The 19,354-nt window shown below is 37.3% G+C and overlaps 1 long non-coding RNA gene across 1 annotated transcript; it reads left to right on the top strand.

The window, feature by feature from the left end:
• Positions 1–827: 827 nt before the first annotated feature.
• Positions 828–9,020, top strand: LOC114168179. The gene is made up of 4 exons (XR_003600633.1): positions 828–1,059; positions 1,269–5,594; positions 5,891–5,998; positions 8,378–9,020. It is a non-coding gene; the product is annotated as an uncharacterized LOC114168179 (long non-coding RNA).
• Positions 9,021–19,354: the final 10,334 nt, after the last annotated feature.

Raw genomic sequence — 19,354 nt, 5'->3', positions numbered from 1 at the left:
AAAACCTTTTGATTAATCAATTTCATGTGTTTGTTCTAGAGCATAAGACAAGATTGTGAGTGATGAAAAATTATATCAAGATTATCATAGTAAATAATTTGTATATGGGAAGAGATTTAAAGTTCTATGAAGCCACTTCAACTAAACTCATGGACTTTGTTATTGTACTTGTTTTGACATCAAATATTGATTTTATAAACTAAGACAATATTTGGTCCGATAAATACATAGGCACAAAAAATAGACCTTTTATTATCCACATTAAAAGTCTTAGCATTGTTGTAGGCATACAAAACATACATATTTGGATGTAAATTACTCAAATATTTATTATTTTTTCCAAAGACTTAAATCTTACATCATCAATACTAAAGTTAATTAAATACACTTTCATATACAGATTTCATAAAGTGGTCAATTGTAACAAAATCAACGTTTATAATTAAGAGAATTAAATAAAAATGCAACGTTAGACTTTTAGTAACAATTTCATTTTCAAGAAAATCTTCTCTTTTTACTATGTATTTTTAAAAACTATTTATGTTTTTTTTACTTCATATACTTGAATTTAAGTGCATGTTTGTACTTACCTCAATGATAATCACACATCATTATATTCAAACCTAATGATCCATTATTACGACTGTATAGCCCTCAACATCTCTTATACGTGCATCATTTTTTGGGAATTTGAAATTGTGGGGACAAAATGATATCCTAAAATGTGAGTGTAGGAGAAAACTGTGGGGGTACAGAAAAAAATAGGTCTCAAACACACAGGCCCAGTTCTGGCAAGCCCAAACGCAACACCCACCGAGACCAAGTATAAAATTCTCATCTCCGCGGCGAGTTGCAAGCCTCTCTCAATCATCTTCCTTCTCTGTTTCCTCTACACATCTCAAATTTCGTACGAATAATCGCTGACAATTTATCGGAGAAATTTCTGCTCTTGAATCTTGATCATATCACATTTGTTGGATGAATATTTTAGATGACGAGTTATAAGAGAAATTGATGCTCTGGAACCATAGATCTTTCTTGAGCTTCAGATTATGTCAGGTAGTAAGTTGCATTTCGGCATTTTACTTGATCTAATTGTCTATTTTAATAGTTCTTTAACATCAAAACCAATTCCGGTGTTTCCATTCTTGAATTTCTTTTTGTTTCTTTAATCCTAGATAAGTAAATTACTGAAATCAGCTACATGCAGTAGCAATTTCCGGTGTTAGAATGGTTTGCGAGTTGTACTAATGGGTTTTTTAGTGCAGATTTTTTATACCCAACCCTATCCGTGCGATTCTTTCTCGTGAACTCGAGTTGTACTATTCTTATTATTCTTTTACAACAAAGAATGGAAGATACAAATGGTGCCATGATTAAACTCGCTGCTTACAACTATACACTTTGGAAACCAAGGATGGAGGATCTTCTTTATCATAAAGATTATTATGATCCTATATAACACAAAGGTATAAACGCCGATCCTACTAAGGATGCGGAATGGAAGAAGACGAATAGAAAAAGAATTGGTTTAATTAGACAATGGATTGATCATAGTGTCTTTCATCATGTGTCTCAAGAAGTTGATGCTTATGCTCTTTGAAAGAAGCCGAAAGATATGTATCAATCAAAGATAGCACGTAATAAGGCCCTCCTAGCGTGAAAGTTGGTGAGTATGAAATTGCGAAGTGGAATGTCGGTGGCTGAGCACACCAGTGAATTTCAAAATGTAGTAAACCAAATGTTTGTAGTGGAACTAAATCTTGATGATGAGATGCAAGCTCTCTTACTGCTTAGTTCTCTTCTTGATAATTGAGACACTGTAGTAGTCACTTGCAATAATTAAACTTCTGGTGGAAAACTCACTATGTCTATAGTGAAGGACGCCTTGTTCAATGAGGAAGTTAGGCGAAAAGAAAATGTCGTAAACAACGAGGAAGTCTTTGTCACAAAAGGTAGGGGGATACAGCGAAGGGAAAATCAAGGCAGATGGAGAGGAAGGAGCAAAAGTAGGGGTAAGTTAATAAGGGGCAGGTCAGTAGAAGGGTGGAAACCAAGGTGCTAGCAATATGGGATGAAAGGTCATTTCAAGAGAAATTGTAGAAGGTTACGAAGGGAGCAAGACCCAGAAAGCTCCCTAGCAAAGAGGGATGGGGAGACACAAGTCACAGTCCTTGAAGAGTTGTTGCATACACTGTTCAAGAAGAGTTATGCCTTGTAGAGTCGAGTGGAAAAGTTGAACGGACAACTGATACTGCAGACATTTGGCCTTGTGAAGATGGGAAATACCAGTGTTGCTAAGATTGTGGGTCTTGGCAATATCCAAATAGTAATAGATGTTGGGTGTAAACTTTGAAAGATGTATGACACCTGCAGGATCTTCGATTGAATCTACTTTCGATACGAACACTTGATCAACGGGGTTTTGAAAACCGCTTCCACAATGGCACGCGGGGTTTTGATCTAATTTCCGATTAACAAAGCATCTTGTGAAGATTTTGGCATCAGTAATAGCCATTATAGTGTTATGAATTTAAGTGTTTAGGTTAAACTGTCATAACTAATAACCATCGTTAATGTTTTCTTTCTTTAGGAATTAATATCATTCTGAATATGACGTAAACATCTGTTTTGAATTGATTCATTTGATGCGCAGCGAATTCTGTCTTCTTGGTTTCCTTGATCTTGTGACATAGATTTAGTTGGTACGTCTGTATACTTCCAAGTGATGCTGGAAAATTGCGCAAGGGTTTTGAGTTGCAATGAAATAAATTTCACGGAGATTCCACCTGATGGAAGTGACAAATAGTTTTTAATTCAATTAAGTAGACATGTAGGATTTGGTATCCTCATGAATGTGATTACATTTGATTATTTATTTTGACCCTTGCCTGGTTGGAGGTATGAAATGATGAACTGTTGTATGTACTTGCGTTTTTAGCTGTGATTGCTTAAGTTTTAACTTCGAAGGCCATAGCAGAATTTAGAATACATTTGATGTGGGAATGCTTTATGTAATAAATTGAATTCCTTCATTTGATGTGCAGCGAATTTTTTCTTCTTGGTTTCCTTGATCTTGTGACATAGATTTAGTTGGTATGTCTGTATACTTCCAAGTGATGCTGGAAAATTGCGCAAGGGTTTTGCGTTGCAATGAAATAAATTTCATGGAGATTCCACCTGATGGAAGTGACAAATAGTTTTTAATTCAATGAAGTAGACATGTAGGATTTGGTACCCTCATGAATGTGATTACATTTGATTATTTATTTTGACCCTTGCCTGGTTGGAGGTATGAAATGATGAAATGTTGTATGTACTTGCGTTTTTAGCTGTGATTGCTTAAGTTTTAACTTCGAAGGCCATAGCAGAATTTTGAATACATTTGATGTGGGAATGCTTTATGTAATAAATTGAATTCCTTCATTTGATGTGCAGCGAATTTTTTCTTCTTGGTTTCCTTGATCTTGTGACATAGATTTAGTTGGTACGTCTGTATACTTCCAAGTGATGCTGGAAAATTGCGCAAGGGTTTTGAGTTGCAATGAAATAAATTTCACGGAGATTCCACCTGATGGAAGTGACAAATAGTTTTTAATTCAATTAAGTAGACATGTAGGATTTGGTATCCTCATGAATGTGATTACATTTGATTATTTATTTTGACCCTTGCCTGGTTGGAGGTATGAAATGATGAAATGTTGTATGTACTTGCGTTTCTAGCTGTGATTGCTTAAGTTTTAACTTCGAAGGCCATAGCAGAATTTAGAATACATTTGATGTGGGAATGCTTTATGTAATAAATTGAATTCCTTCATTTGATGTGCAGCGAATTTTTTCTTCTTGGTTTCCTTGATCTTGTGACATAGATTTAGTTGGTACGTCTGTATACTTCCAAGTGATGCTGGAAAATTGCGCAAGGGTTTTGAGTTGCAATGAAATAAATTTCACGGAGATTCCACCTGATGGAAGTGACAAATAGTTTTTAATCAATTAAGTAGACATGTAGGATTTGGTATCCTCATGAATGTGATTACATTTGATTATTTATTTTGACCCTTGCCTGGTTGGAGGTATGAAATGATGAAATGTTGTATGTACTTGCGTTTTTAGCTGTGATTGCTTAAGTTTTAACTTCGAAGGCCATAGCAGAATTTAGAATACATTTGATGTGGGAATGCTTTATGTAATAAATTGAATTCCTTCATTTGATGTGCAGCGAATTTTTTCTTCTTGGTTTCATTGATCTTGTGACATAGATTTAGTTGATATGTCTGTATACTTCCAAGTGATGCTGGAAAATTGCGCAAGGGTTTTGAGTTGCAATGAAATAAATTTCATGGAGATTCCACCTGATGGAAGTGACAAATAATTTTTAATTCAATTAAGTAGACATGTAGGATTTGGTATCCTCATGAATGTGATTACATTTGATTATTTATTTTGACCCTTGCCTGGTTGGAGGTATGAAATGATGAAATGTTGTATGTACTTGCGTTTTTAGCTGTGATTGCTTAAGTTTTAACTTCGAAGGCCATAGCAGAATTTTGAATACATTTGATGTGGGAATGCTTTATGTAATAAATTGAATTCCTTCATTTGATGTGCATCGAATTTTTTCTTCATGGTTTCCTTGATCGTGTGACATAGATTTGGTTGGTACGTCTGTATACTTCCAAGTGATGCTGGAAAATTGCGCAAGGGTTTTGAGTTGCAATGAAATAAATTTCACGGAGATTCCACCTGATGGAAGTGACAAATAGTTTTTAATTCAATTAAGTAGACATGTAGGATTTGGTATCCTCATGAATGTGATTACATTTGATTATTTATTTTGACCCTTGCCTGGTTGGAGGTATGAAATGATGAAATGTTGTATGTACTTGCGTTTTTAGCTGTGATTGCTTAAGTTTTAACTTCGAAGGCCATAGCAGAATTTTGAATACATTTGATGTGGGAATTCTTTATGTAATAAATTGAATTTCTTCATTATTTTTCAGCGAATTTTTTCTTCTTGGTTTCCTTGATCTTGTGACATAGATTTAGTTGGTATGTCTGTATACTTCCAAGTGATGCTGGAAAATTGCGCAAGGGTTTTGAGTTGCAATGAAATAAATTTCATGGAGATTCCACCTGATGGAAGTGACAAATAATTTTTAATTCAATTAAGTAGACATGTAGGATTTGGTATTCTCATGAATGTGATTACATTTGATTATTTATTTTGACCCTTGCCTGGTTGGAGATATGAAATGATGAAATGTTGTATGTACTTGCGTTTTTAGCTGTGATTGTGTAAGTTTTATCTTCGAAGGCCATAAAAACATTTTGAATACATTTGATGTGTTAATGCTTTATGTAATGAACTGAATTCCTTCATCCAATTCATTGATTTTGTCTTGGATCTTCTGATATTTGTTTTCTATTTATGCCTGGATTGTTTAGTCTTGATCTTCAGGAATTCTTTATTTGATCTAGTTTCAGATTAATAAATGAAGCATGTTGTGAAGGTTTTGGCATTGGTAGTAGCCAGTACGGTGTTATGGATTGGCCTTTTACAAACTTCGGTAATTTCACATAGCTACACTTGGATGGTAGGTTCATATTATTATATGCTTGAATTTTATTTTTTATTTGATTTAAGTGACAATGTTTAAGTGACAAGATAGTTTTTTGGCTGGGGAGGCTTTCTGTTTCCAAGGGTGGGGCATGCAATTGTGTATGTGGATTCCCTATTGAGGGGGATTATGGCAACTAAATTGAAACCTAACCTAAGGCTTTTTAACAAAGTACTATGATCTTTTCCAGCTTCCTCAATCGTGTTGTAGTTCTAATGTGTTGAAATTTAATTACATCATGGTGACTATTCCTTGTTCTGTCCTCTGTGCAGCTACCTATATATTTTGTTGTGTCTTTAGGATGTTACGGTCTATTAATGGTTGGAGTTGGTTTGATGAATTTCCCAACCTGTCCTCAAGAAGCTCTATTGTTGCAGAAGGTATTCTTCTATGTTTTTTGTTCATTAGATATTGCAATGTAATGAAATTTTCTTAGTTTGGGGTTGTATAGTGCCTATGTAACATGCATGTTACATGATGTGTGCATGAGTAATTCACTCATTTCACAGCCGTGTGTGTTTACATAAAGGTATCTGGACTCATTTCACAGTTGTGTGTGTTTACACATTGTGGATTGAGAATTAAATATTATTAATATTATCAAATTAGACGCTATTTAGGTTTAAAAATTTTATGATAAAAGGATGTGTTCTCTTATAATATTACATTGGACTACTAAAAAATGAGTGAAGTCTTAAAAATTAACAACCACACAAACAAGCCAGTCATATTCCTGAGTGTCAACAAAGTCATCTCAAAGCATGTGGTGTGTGTCTATGAACCATTATAACTTAGTAGTTTCTAATTGTCAACAAAGTCATCTCAAAGCATGTGGTGTGTGTCTATGAACCATTATAACTTAGTAGTTTCTAATTGCTTATATTATGTTTGAAATGTTTGAAGACTCTACTCTAGTTTAAAGCATGTGGTGTGTGTCTCACTTGTTCTAATTTCTTAGGGACTTAATGGTTGTGTCATCTACAACTAGAGTTAGTAGAATTCTATCACCAAGATCATTTCCTCAGATTTATCATTTTTATTCAAAAAGAAATTCTAGGTGCAAAATTTGTAACGTGCCATTTAGTAGAGATTAAATCCTATAAAGGAAACATCTCATAGAATATAATATAAAGAACAACGCCATGGAGTATAAGTGTCACCCATTACAGTCATCCAAAATACTCGAAGAGAAAACTAAGGCACACCACGATGTCATTAACAAAACAAAATGTAATAGTTTGACAGTTGACCAAAATACATAGGCAATAGTGTCTACAGAGAATACTTGAAGGAATGAGATCCAACCATAGCTTGGCTACACGGTAGAGTTTTGATTACCCTGGTGACCACTAGGAATTTCCATATCTGCTCATATCAATAAATTGATGCTCATTTTAAAAAGGAAAACCACGCCCAAAACACAAAAGCAAACATAAAGGGTAAGATAGAGTAGAAATTATTTTAAGATGTTATGGCATACAGATACTTAAAACAAATCATAAACATGCAACAAGATTATGCAAACAATCATGTGATAGCAAACAAGTAAGACTCTAAAGCTCAATTATCCGGATATATATAATCGGTCGAATTCACCAGATGTTTGCACTTGTGATGGTCTCTACTACTCTGCAGAGCCATTGTCAATGGATTTCACCCTACCACGCACAAGGTTAGTCTTTAAACATCTAAGGTCACCTGCCAAAGACTAGGGCCTCGTGCTATTCTCACCACTTGAGTTAGTCCGCTCTACGTGAGACTAACTGACTTTTTAGAGTTTCAGGATGCATTCCTTACTTGAATCCTTACTTAATTATATACACTACACCTCAATGAAACTTTACTAAGAGGTCCATGAAATTATGTCTACCACATAAGGCATCACCATGAGATCTCACCAAGAGGTTCATAAAATTATGTCCATCACATATGACACTACCATGAGATCTCATCAAGAAGTTTATGGAATTACGTCCAATTCATACCATAGTCATGTCTCACCAACCAACCATAAATTTATCATGCATAACAAACTCATACCAATATCCAACCACCCACCCCATCATGTTTCATGAATTCATTCATACCAATCTCATCAATTCAATTCCCAATATATCATATAGAGCATACATGGCATCATACTTGAATTGTTTAAAGCACAAATCATCCAATCATTTGAAACACACACGTATACAATCAACTCTGTAAATCTCGTTCAGGCTAAAGAGTTCTTGCTCAGGCGAGAGGAACCCCTTGCTCAAGCTACCAAATCTCGCCTGGGTGAGATTGCAAATAGAGGGCACATCGAGGTCTTGCTCAAGCTAGCCCATCTTGCTTAGGCGAGACTACTCTTGCTCAGGCGAGTGGCCTTTGCTTAGGCAAATCCTCAAAACAAAGAGGGGGCGAGTTTCTATTGTTCTCGCTAAGGCGAGAGATCCTCGCCTAAGCAAGAGCTTTTTGTTTTGAGTGACCACTCCGCTTGCCTGGGCGAGTTCAGCAGAACTCACTGCTCTCATGCGTGCAAAACCAGCAAAGTTCAACTCAAGCACCCACAGTTCATTCTCACAGAGGCACAAACATCATCTAATCATTTTAAACATAAAACAGATGTTAGCTAACAACATAGACAACCTGATGTGACCCCAACAAGGCTCATAGCTTGGGCCATTAGCTAGGCCCATTCTTTTTAATTTCTTTTATTTTCTTTTATTTTCAATTAAATAAAACTTGTTCTAATTGGGTTGGTTTACTAATTGCAGCCTATCTTTCATGATACCAAATTCTTTAAATGTTGCCATCGGGCCTGTGGCCCTATTCACAACCAATCTATTCAAGTATGTGATGATGTGTGGAATGGAGCGTGTATGTTGGATCAGCTAAAGCCAACATTTGCTTCTACATAGCAGCACTTTTAATTGGGCCTGAGCCCAATTATCCCATACCTCACGCGTCCAATTCCTTCACAACAGCCAACAATTTCCTTTGTTCAGCATCCACCAAGCCCACACATCACGGAAGCCTCTGCCAGGGTTTTCTTCACCACGCGTGGAACACCAGCCGCTAGGGTTCAACGTGTCCTTGTTTTGCTTGATCCCTCCTTGTCTCCTTTCACGTGTTCCTTCCATCACGATAGCACCGTTAGGTTTCAACGTTGCTGCCCCAACCCATTTTCCCGTTAGGACTTGTACACGGCCTCGCTGCCATTAGATCATTTCCTTCCCTCCATTCTTTTCTGGTTGCCTTTCTTCTATAAAAGGTTAACCTTTGTTTGTAATCAACAGCATTTGATGAATGATAAATTTAGTAGAGATCACTGCCACCGTTCGTCTTAGCTCCCCTTTCCCTTTAGACGAGGATTTCCCCTCCTAGGGTTACCAAACCAGTAAGATACGAGAGCAATCTGAGTGTTAAACTCCAAATCCAAGTCTTCCGCTGCGTTTCCCTCGCACTCTGCGAGTTTCAATCGGTAGAACGCTGATTGGAGAGGCTTTCCGGCGATTACCGCGACAGAGGAGTCTCATCAAGTGGTATTCAGAGCCACTCGTGCTTGGATCGCGCTGAGATAAGTTTCTTCTTTATCTCTGGTTTTTCTTCTTAGATGTTTGCTTCTGTCTTGTTCTCTATTCGATTGCATTTTTGCTTATCTGTGTTGAATCTGTGCTGAAAATTTTCTCGCTGATATTGATTCAAATTCCTTGTTTTGATTGCCTTGGATCAATACAGATTATATCATGTCATAGCTCTCTGCTCCTGCGCTCCAATGCATGTCCGTAGGTTTATTTCAATTTTTATACCTAGCTTTACATTTTTCTGATCTATGTTTTGTCTTAGGAATTGTTTAGTTCCTTTATATGTCACTGATTCCATAGCAGTTGTGCCTAAAATGTGTTTTGTTCACTGTTTTGTATTTGTTTCGGTCTTTGTTCTGTATTGAATGATTAATTTCTGTGTTTTGTGGAGTTCTTTAATTGCTATTAGATCACTAGCAATTTTCTGCAGTTCATGATTCTAGTTTCAGTTTAATTTGTGCTTGTTGTTCCATTCGCTGTTTTGCGATACTTACTGCTGTGTAACAAATTCAATTTTGCCATATAATTTTGTGCTGGTGCATTCTGGATTAACTATCTTTGTGGATACAATTTGTTATGCAGAGTTGTACCTTGACCGTTCTGTTTTGGCTAAATCATATCTATCTGTTATGGTTGAGTGACTTAGTTTTTGGCCATTTCTGTTTATCTGATATGTGTTGAAAAAGTATTTCAGTTTGTTAATTGGAAAAATCTTGGCTGATTTGCTATGTGTTGTTCCTGTTTGAATAGTTTCCAATTATTTGACATTAAATCTGGTTTGATCACTTCTATTTGCTATATCACAATTTTTTTTGTATATGTGATTGGCCTAGTATCTGCAGTTTCATTTTTTTGCTTTGATTGTGTTGGCCAATTTCTTGGTTTGGTTCACATCTGTGTGCATTGACCGTGGGCTTACTTGTGAGTTACAACTTGCTTTTATTTCTATGCAGTAGCACTTTGTGGTGCCATGATTTTCGTAGTCTATAGCCAGCATCAGTGTTTTAAAATCTGTTGCATCTGTCTGTGTTATTACACTGTTGACTTTGTTTAGTGTAACTGTATCATCTGTGTGATTCACCAAATCAGTTTTGGTTGTGTGAAACAGTTTTGTTAATTGGTTACTGCACTGCCATGCCAAGATTTGTTTCTTTTGTTTCCTTGTGTGATACTTTCAAAATTGATTTTTGAGTTGAATTAATTGCTTCTACTCTGTCATATGCACTTGTTAGTTGAATTGGAATGGGAAGACTGAACTTGCTGTGACCTATGGCTTCAAATGCTAATAAGTGAAAACCACTTTGAGCGTTGAAAGAAAAGAAAAGAATCCCTGGAAAAGCACATCTGCTTAGAAAAATCTACCACGGAATGTTATGGAATGAATTAAGTGTTTGTGTAAAAGTGGCCTAGTCACCACAACATATTTGTACTGTCCATTTCAACTCTTGTTTGCATATGTTCTCATTGTTAATTCAACTTATTTTGAGTCTTGTTTGATTTTAGTTTTCTTCATCTTATTCTAGACTTATTCTTTAGGTTCTTTTTTGTGTGCCATATTTTCTTGCTTTGCTTGTTTTGCTTGCTTATTCCATTGAGTTTGTCCTTTAATCTTTCAATTGATGTTGTCCCATTCTTTCATTTGAGCTTTTATTGATTTTCTGCCTTGCTATTCTTAAGTGGAAGCACTTGCTTTTCTTGGATTTTCTTTGCTCTGGACACTCACTATTGTTTGGCAGCCCTTGTAGGTGCAATTTCATCTTGAAGGTTGAGTTGTTATGAGTGACTCAGCTGTGAGAGTATACTGTCGAGAGGAAACAGGAGTGAGTGGGACTTTTGAGCACTACCGTGACATTGGAAGGAGTGTACCACGAGAGACTTCATAGGAGTGAGCTGGGACACATTTACACACTGGACCGAGAGGGAGAATAGCTAGAAAACTGCATCCAGAAGCGTAGTTCTTTTTGTATTACTTCTGTTTTCATACTTGTGTAGTTTTTTTCAATTTCAGTTTTTCCTTTCATTTGGCTTAGGTGGGAAAATGCTTTAGAGCAATTCCATCCTTAGCAAAGTTGTAATAGTTAAGCGTGTAGTGTGAGGTTCAAGGGATTCCAAAGGCCACTTGAATTTTCACTTAGGATTTTTCGTCTAGTTTATGTTTTCAGTCTTTATGTTTTTTGCTTTTATGTTTTCTGCCTTTATGTTTTAAATGTCCAGGTTTTGTGTGAATTGTATGTGTCCTTCTCTGTTTTAGGTCACCGTAATATCTAGGTGTGATGTTTAACACCTAGTTGACTTTTCTTTTGTCATAAGTTTTTACACACTATTTCACACACACTGTTTCACTTTGAATTTTTATTAAGAATTTTTGTGAAAGAAATTTAGAGATCTCTGACTAGGAAAGGCTTGGTTCTTAAATTTGTCCAGACTCACCTCCCTTTCTTGGGAGTATATTTAGAAATCTTTTCCATTATTTTTTCTTTAGAAATTCTTCAAGTTTCTTTGTGAACAATTGTTTTGATAAAAACTTTGTCTAGTCGTATGCATGTAGATAAGCATAGTAGTGTGCATTTAGGTAGGCATAATAGTAATGAGTTGTATCACACCATTCATAGTAACATTCCATTCTTTGGAGAAGATATAAGATCAATATCATTTAGGGATTGGATGTGGGATACAAAGAAATTGGTGCAATCCTTGTTTAGTAAATATAGGCAAATAGATATTCCTAGACATGTTACTTCTAGGTTTGTAGGACATGCCTTTGAGTGGTGGCAAACTAGAGAGTATAAAGTGAAAAAGGGGAGAAAATCATGCGTCAATACATTTTATGAATTAAAAACATGCATGTGGAAACATTTCATTCCCCCTTCATTTAGAATCACTAAAGAGCAACAAGTTAGGATAGAAGAATTAATTGACATAGGGGATGTATTCATCCAAAACATTGGTAAGTTTTTTAGACTAGAAAAAGATTTCAAGAATAATTTGGACTTGCTTTTGAGTGAACAAAGAAATAGAGAAAAACATAAGAGAGAGAAAACAAAACTTAAAAAGCTTTGAGAGTATGAAAAGAATAGAGAAAAAGAAGAGCTTGAGAAGCTTTGTGCTGAAAGAGAACACGAGGAAAAAGAGATAAAAGAGAAGAAGAAAAGAGAGGAGAAGAAAAGGCAAAAGAGGAAAGTCTAAGAAAAGTTAAAGAGAATGAGAGGAAAGACAAAAAATAAGACAAGAGAGTGAGCTTGAAATATAATCACAAGTGGTAGAGTTCAAGATCATTTTAAAAGCAAAAAGGGAATTCATTGTTAAGGATTTGGTGTTCAATCCTTCACCAATCCCTTCAATTAAGTTCCAACTTTCAAAGGGAGTTCTCCCCTCTTTAAACTCTATTCACTTTATCATTAAAATTTTTAAGTTGTTTTCCTCTCAAACATTTTGTTCTTCATTTCATTTCCTTATTTCATCCTTCTTAACATCTTGTACAAATACACACTTTGACTCTAAAATTCTTTTCAAAAATCATCTTATTCAAAGTGTAAGATACTGTTTTTGTGAAGTGGGTATAATATTGGCTTTTTCCAAATTTACAAGTCCATTATCACACATTTTTCAATCAATTAATATCATTTTGTTTGATGACTATTGCATATTAGCTTTTTATCCTGGTAGAATCTTAAATTTTGGTTGTTGTGAACTTTATCACCCTCTTTGATCTGAGGACAAATACTCTTCAAGAGGGAGGGGATGATGTGATCCCAATGTGATCCCAATAAGGCTCATAGCTTGAACCAATGGCCAGGTCCATTCTTTTTAATTTTTTTAATTTTCTTTTATTTTTAATTAAATAAACTTGTTCCACCTGCTATCCTGGGCTTCGATCGTCTGGGTGAGTTCAACAGAATTCACTGCTCTCATGCGTGCAAAACCAGTAAAGTTCAACTCAAGCACCCACAGTTCATTCTCATATAGGCACAAACATCATCCAATCATTTTAAACATAAAATAGAGGCAAATGCAAGCAATATACTCAAAAACGTGAAAAACCCTAGGTTCCCTTATCTGGATAGATGCTAGCTAACAACATAGACAACCTACAGGGGAGCACTACAACATTTGTGAGCTGAAAATACCAACACCAGAACACAAACGGTGTTACTACGATGGATCCTAGTTGGAACCGCGAAAGTAAAGCTAGAAAAGAGAAGGTATGGGTTGAGGACCAACTTATGTGAAATAAAAATGGAGCTTACTAGCTCAACGAAGAACGGGAGCCAAACTCTAGCAGAGCTCTGTTAGAGAGAAAGAAAAAGTGAGTGAAAGAGTTGCTTTTGGCAAAGTGAGCAGAATGAAAGGAAACAAGTGGCTATAAGGGGTCTTGGGTACCTTATGGGTTGATTTTAAGTCCAACAGTTAAGGGCAAGTCCAACATTTTAGGACAGAAAATTAAAGGGCTTACAATCTTCCAATAACAAAAATTTTCATCCTCAAAAATTAAGATTTACAAGAAAATAGATGTGGATGTGACTTCCTCATCCTTCTCTAATTCCCAAGTAAAGTCACTGGTTTTCCGATCCTTGATGACCTTGACAAGACTGACTGATTTTTCCTGGTGTTCCTCCACCCGACGATCCTCAATAGCAACTGGTGGTACTTCCTTCGTAACATCCTCTCAGAACTGTACCTCCTCGGCTTCCAACACATGTGATGGGTCAAATACATACTTCCTCAACTGTGAGACATGGAATACCGGGTAGAGATTGGCTAACTGAGGAGGCAAGACAATCTCATAAGTCACAGGCTCAATCCTCCCCGAGATTTGATAAGGGCCAAAAAACTTAGGAGAAAATTTCCTTGAGCGAAGAGCCCTTCCCACGCTAGTGGTTCGGGTCACCCTCAAGAACACGTGATCTTCAGCCATGAATTCCAAAGGTCTCTTCATGCAGTCTGCATAGGCCTTCTGCCTACTCTGAGAGGCTTATAACCTATCCCTCACCATCTTCACTTTCTTTGTAATTTATTCCAACAATTCTGGCCTAATCAGCACTGCTTCTCCATCTTGATATCAACACTTCCTGCCATAAAGGGCTTCATATGGCGTCATGTCGATGCTTGCATGAAAACTATTGATGTATGTGAGCTTTATCAGAGGGAAAACATCCCAAGCACCCAAATGATCTAGCACGTATGTCCTTAATAGATCCTCAAGCAATTGAATTGTTCTTTCAGATTGACCATCAGTTTGGGGATGATAGGCTGAACTCATGGTTAACTTGCTACTCAAAACACTTTATAATGTCTGTCAGAATTGGGAAGTGAACCGTGAATCTCTATATGAAACTATACTCGACGATACACCATGCAATCTCATTATTTCCTTGATGTACAATTTGCTAGCTTTTAAATGGTTGAAATGCTAAGAAGGGGGTTGAATTGGCTAGTTAAAAATTTAGGCTATCTTTGAAAGTTAAAAATCAACTTTAATTGAATCAATTAGATTACCAAGTTAGGATGCAAACAATACTGAAATGTACACTTTGAATCGATCAAAAATAGAGTTAGTCGATTGATTTTACTAAACAGATTCTGTTTTGGTATAATCAACCGATTGAAATAGGAAAACATTTGACTGAAATACTGGGAAAAATGCAGAAATACAAATTCAAGTTTTAAACCAGTAACAATGCACAAGATTGATCAAGACAGGTTCCAAATGATTATGTAAGCATGCTCAATGTTGCAGATGCCATGAAAACATGCAAGAACATGAAAAGGATGATTGAAGTTCTTGAAACTTTAAAAAGAAAATGCAAGAGAGAAAGGTTAAAGAAGGAGACCACGAGATTTTTATACTGGTTCACTCAAACCTGAGCTACATTCAGTTTGTCAAGGCAACCTGAGTTTGACTTTGCATTATTTCAAAAGATTTACAAAGTATCCATTCTTACACTTTCAAAATATGCAAAAACACCACAAAAGACTCTTGAATCACACAAGAATCACACTAGTACAACAAGAATCCTTTTGCAGACTTAGAAAACTTTCAGGTACACACACAAAGCTTGAGAAAGATCAAACCTCAATGGTAGCACATCCCAGCCAAAAGCTCCAAGAATTGATCCAAGATCAATCTTCAACTGTATGATCACGAAGGAGAGAGTTTCCACATGTTTCTAGACTAAATTCGCGCTCCAAAATGATCAACTTACCTCTCATTCGAAAATCACAGCTTTTATAGTCAATCAATTGATTTCACTTGACTTAAGTGAAATCAGTCAATTAAAAAATAAATCAATTGATTGAATTTGTTGCAGTTTAAGACTACTATAGCCAACCTTATAACTTGTTAAAAAAATCATTCAACAGATTAAAAGAGACATCTTAACTTATTGAAAAATCATTCAACAGATTAAAAGACACACCTAAGACCAAATGCATCTAATTAATGCTACAAGGTCTACAATATGAATGACAAACTTCAAATACACTTTCTTAATGATGTAACTACATAGAGAGCACACGTTCGAGCCTTGATCAACATGGATATCATCAAATCTCCTTTCATTCATTAATGTAGGCTTCATTTCAATGGTAATGGTTTCAAGATAGTTTAAAAGAGCTTCATTCAATCTTCATCAAATCTTCATGAAAGATAACCACCTTTGCTTCTCATGTCAACATAGCTGAGCCAACTTGATAGACATTCTCAGGTTCATTTCCAAGAAATGAGCACTCTTAGTCAATCGGTCCACCATAACCTAGATCATATGTGACCTCTCACGGTTCGTGGCAAATGGGTCAAAAAATCCATAGCTATGCTATTCCATTTCCACTCTGATATGTCCAAAGGCTGTAGAGTTCCACCAGGTCTCTAATACTCTACCTTCGCCTTCTGACATGTCAAACAAGCGGGTACAAACTGTGCCACATTCTTCTTCATACCCTGTCACCAGAAGGTTTCCTTGAGATCTTGGTACATCTTAGTCATGCCAGGATGCAAGCTAAGATGACTCTTGTGTCTTTCCTCAAGGACCAACCTCTTCACCTCAGCATCTTCAGGTATACACATCCTGCCTCTAAATCTCAGTACACTATCACTACCCAAGGTAAACTCCTTTACTTCATCTGTTCCAAGTAACTCTTTCACTCCTTTTAATCTAACATGCACCAATTGTTTTTCCTTAACTAGGCTCAAGAAGTCACTAAATATAGTCAAGGTACTATACCTAATGAACTCCGACCCCACTCAACTTGCAGCTTCATATCTCTGAATCTCTCTAGCAATTCCAACTCCTTGATCATAAGATGTGTCGCATGCATCGTCTTCCTACTCAAGACATTTGCCACCATGTTCACCTTTCTTGGATGATATAAAAGTTCAAAATCATAGTCCTTCAAGAACTCTATCCACTCCTCTACCTCATGTTCAGTTCTTTCTAATCAAACAAATATTTGAGGCTCTTGTGATCACTGAATACGCGAAACTGGGCACTATAGAGATAGTGCCTCTAGATCTTTAAAGCAAACATCACTATCGCCAACTCCAGGTCATGAGTGGGGTAGTTATTCTCACGCACCTTAAGTTGCCTCGAAGCATACATCACTGCCTTCTTATCCTGCATCAACACACAACCAAGACCCTAATGTGAGGCATCACAGTAAACCTCAAAGGTTTTAGCAACATCAGGGGTCACCAACACTGGAGCACTCGTCAACCTTTGCTTAAGCTCTCGAAAGCTTTCCTCACACCTATTTGTCCAAGCAAAATGTTTGTCATTCTTGGTAAGCTGTGTCAGAGGCACCACTATTTTGGAGAATACTTCTATGAATCTCCTATAGTAGCTAAATAAACCCACGAAGCTTCTAATCTGTATTGCTAACTTGGGACTTTTCCACTTTATCACCACTTCTACTTTTGCTGGATCCACATCTATGCCCTATGCAGATATCACATGTCCCAAGAATTGCACTTCTCCTATCCAAAATTCGCACTTGGACAACTTAGCATATAATTGCTTCTCCCTCAGAATACCAAACACTAATCTCAGATGCTCGACGTGTTTCTCTTGAGTCCTAGAATACATGAATATATCATCTATGAAGACCACGACAAACTTATTTAAGAATGGCTTGAGATCATGTTCATGTAGTCCATAAATACAACTAGAGCATTGGTCACACCAAAAGGCATAATCATGTATTCGTAGTGCTCGTACTTGGATCAAAAGGTTGTCTTTTGGACGTCTTCTACTTTCACTAAGATCTGGTGATATCCCGACTGTAGATCAATCTTGGAAAACACTAACGCACAATGCAACTGATCCATTGGATATATATTCTTGGAAGGGGTACTTATTCTTGATGGTCATCTTATTCAACTGTTTGTAGTCCATACACAAGTGTGAGCTCCCATCTTTCTTCACCAACAACACTGGTGTTCCCCATGGTGAAGTACTGGGTCGTATAAACTGTTTCATCAACAACTCCTCTATCTTTTTGAGTTCTACCAACTCTGCCGGATCCATGCGGTAAGGGGCCATTGATATTGGACCGGTTCTTGGTACCAATCAATAGAGAATTCGACTTCTCTACTTGGAGGCAACCCTGGTACTTCCTCTGAAAACATATCCTCAAATTCGTGCACCATTGGTATAACTGACGTCCTTTCCTCTTTCTCCACCTCTAGATGTGGTGAAGATGATGAAGCATTGCGCGTCGTCTTGGATCTCCTTCATAACTCCTTGGGAAGACAACAACTCAAACTCTTCTGAGTTGGAGAACAACCTTTTCTCTCGACAATCTATAAGAACGTGATTGGCAGAGAGTGAATCCATCCCCAAGATTACCTTGAATATGCGCCCTTCTACCTCTAGTGGATACCTAGCACACAAAGATGATGTCCTAACCAAACCCGATGTCGAAGTAGATACCACAAGGTCATGTTGCATCTCACAAACTGGCAACCCAACCTTTGCACACAAGTTTCTGACACAAAAGAGTGTGTCGCTCCAGAGTCATACAACACACAAAAGGGTTTACCAGTAATCATACAATGACCCATAACAAGGTTACCTGAGCCTGCTGCCTCTGTCCCAGTCGTCGCATACACTCTGCCTGCTGCCTAAGGCATGCTGCCTCCTCTCCTCTATTGGTTCTGGGCTGGAGTCTGAATTGGGGTCCGTGCCACTGTCGAAGTGACCATCCTTGCCATAATTGTTGCACCTCCTGAAACCTGCTAATTTAGGGCAAACACTACTCATGTGTGATCCTCCACACTTATAGCACTATATCTTGCCTGGTTGGGAGGAAGACCCTATAGGCCCTTGAGATTGGAGGTGAGGCCAACCATATGGTTTCCTCTTTTCTTCATATCTAGGTTTGGACCTAGATGATCCACCAAATCTCTATTGTTGGGCGTGTTGAGCTTCCACCTCAATCTTCATCCTCTCCATGATCCTAGCCTTCTCCACCAAGGCTGCAAAATCCTTGATGGAGAATGGGGCCACCATCAAGCAGATGTCTCTTCTGAGATCGTTCTCAAATTTTTCTACATTGCCACTCCTCATCCAGTGGCATGGTGTAGAAACGTCCGAAGTGTTTGAAGCTCTCTGCATATTTCGCCACAAACTTGTTCCCCTGGGTCAGTTGGAGGAATTCCATCTCCTTAGCGTATCTCACGCTATCAGGGAAGTACTCGGAGAGGAACTTCCTACTAAAAGCTTCCCATGTGACTAACTTCTATTTCTCTTCCATAATAGACTTCATGCTGGCCCACTAGTGTTCTGCCTCTCCAGTGAACATGTATATTGCGAAGACAAGCTTGCTCTCCTTTGGGCACATCTTGACATCAAAGATCCTCTCCATGTTCGTCATCCATTGGTCTACGACATTAGGACTGGTCTTGCCATTAAACTTGGTTGGGTGATGCTTCAGAAAATCCTCCAAGCTCCATTTCGGGATGGTAGGTCGAGGTTTAGGACCGTAGACAAGGGTAACAGTCCAGTTCTCCTCCAACTGTTGGAGGGTCTCCATATGTTGCCTCTGAGAAGCCTCAGAAGCCACCCTTGCAGCCTCCATCTGCTGCATAACCAGCCGTTGTTGCTCCAATGATGTTGCTTGTCGCTGCATGGAAGCTTCATGTTGTTGCATCATAGCCCCTCCTTGCTGAGTTAG

This window comes from Vigna unguiculata, chromosome 2 (genome assembly GCF_004118075.2).
Source record: "Vigna unguiculata cultivar IT97K-499-35 chromosome 2, ASM411807v1, whole genome shotgun sequence".
NCBI classification, from domain to species: Eukaryota; Viridiplantae; Streptophyta; class Magnoliopsida; order Fabales; family Fabaceae; genus Vigna; species Vigna unguiculata.
This window is presented reverse-complemented; position numbering and strand designations above follow the sequence as displayed.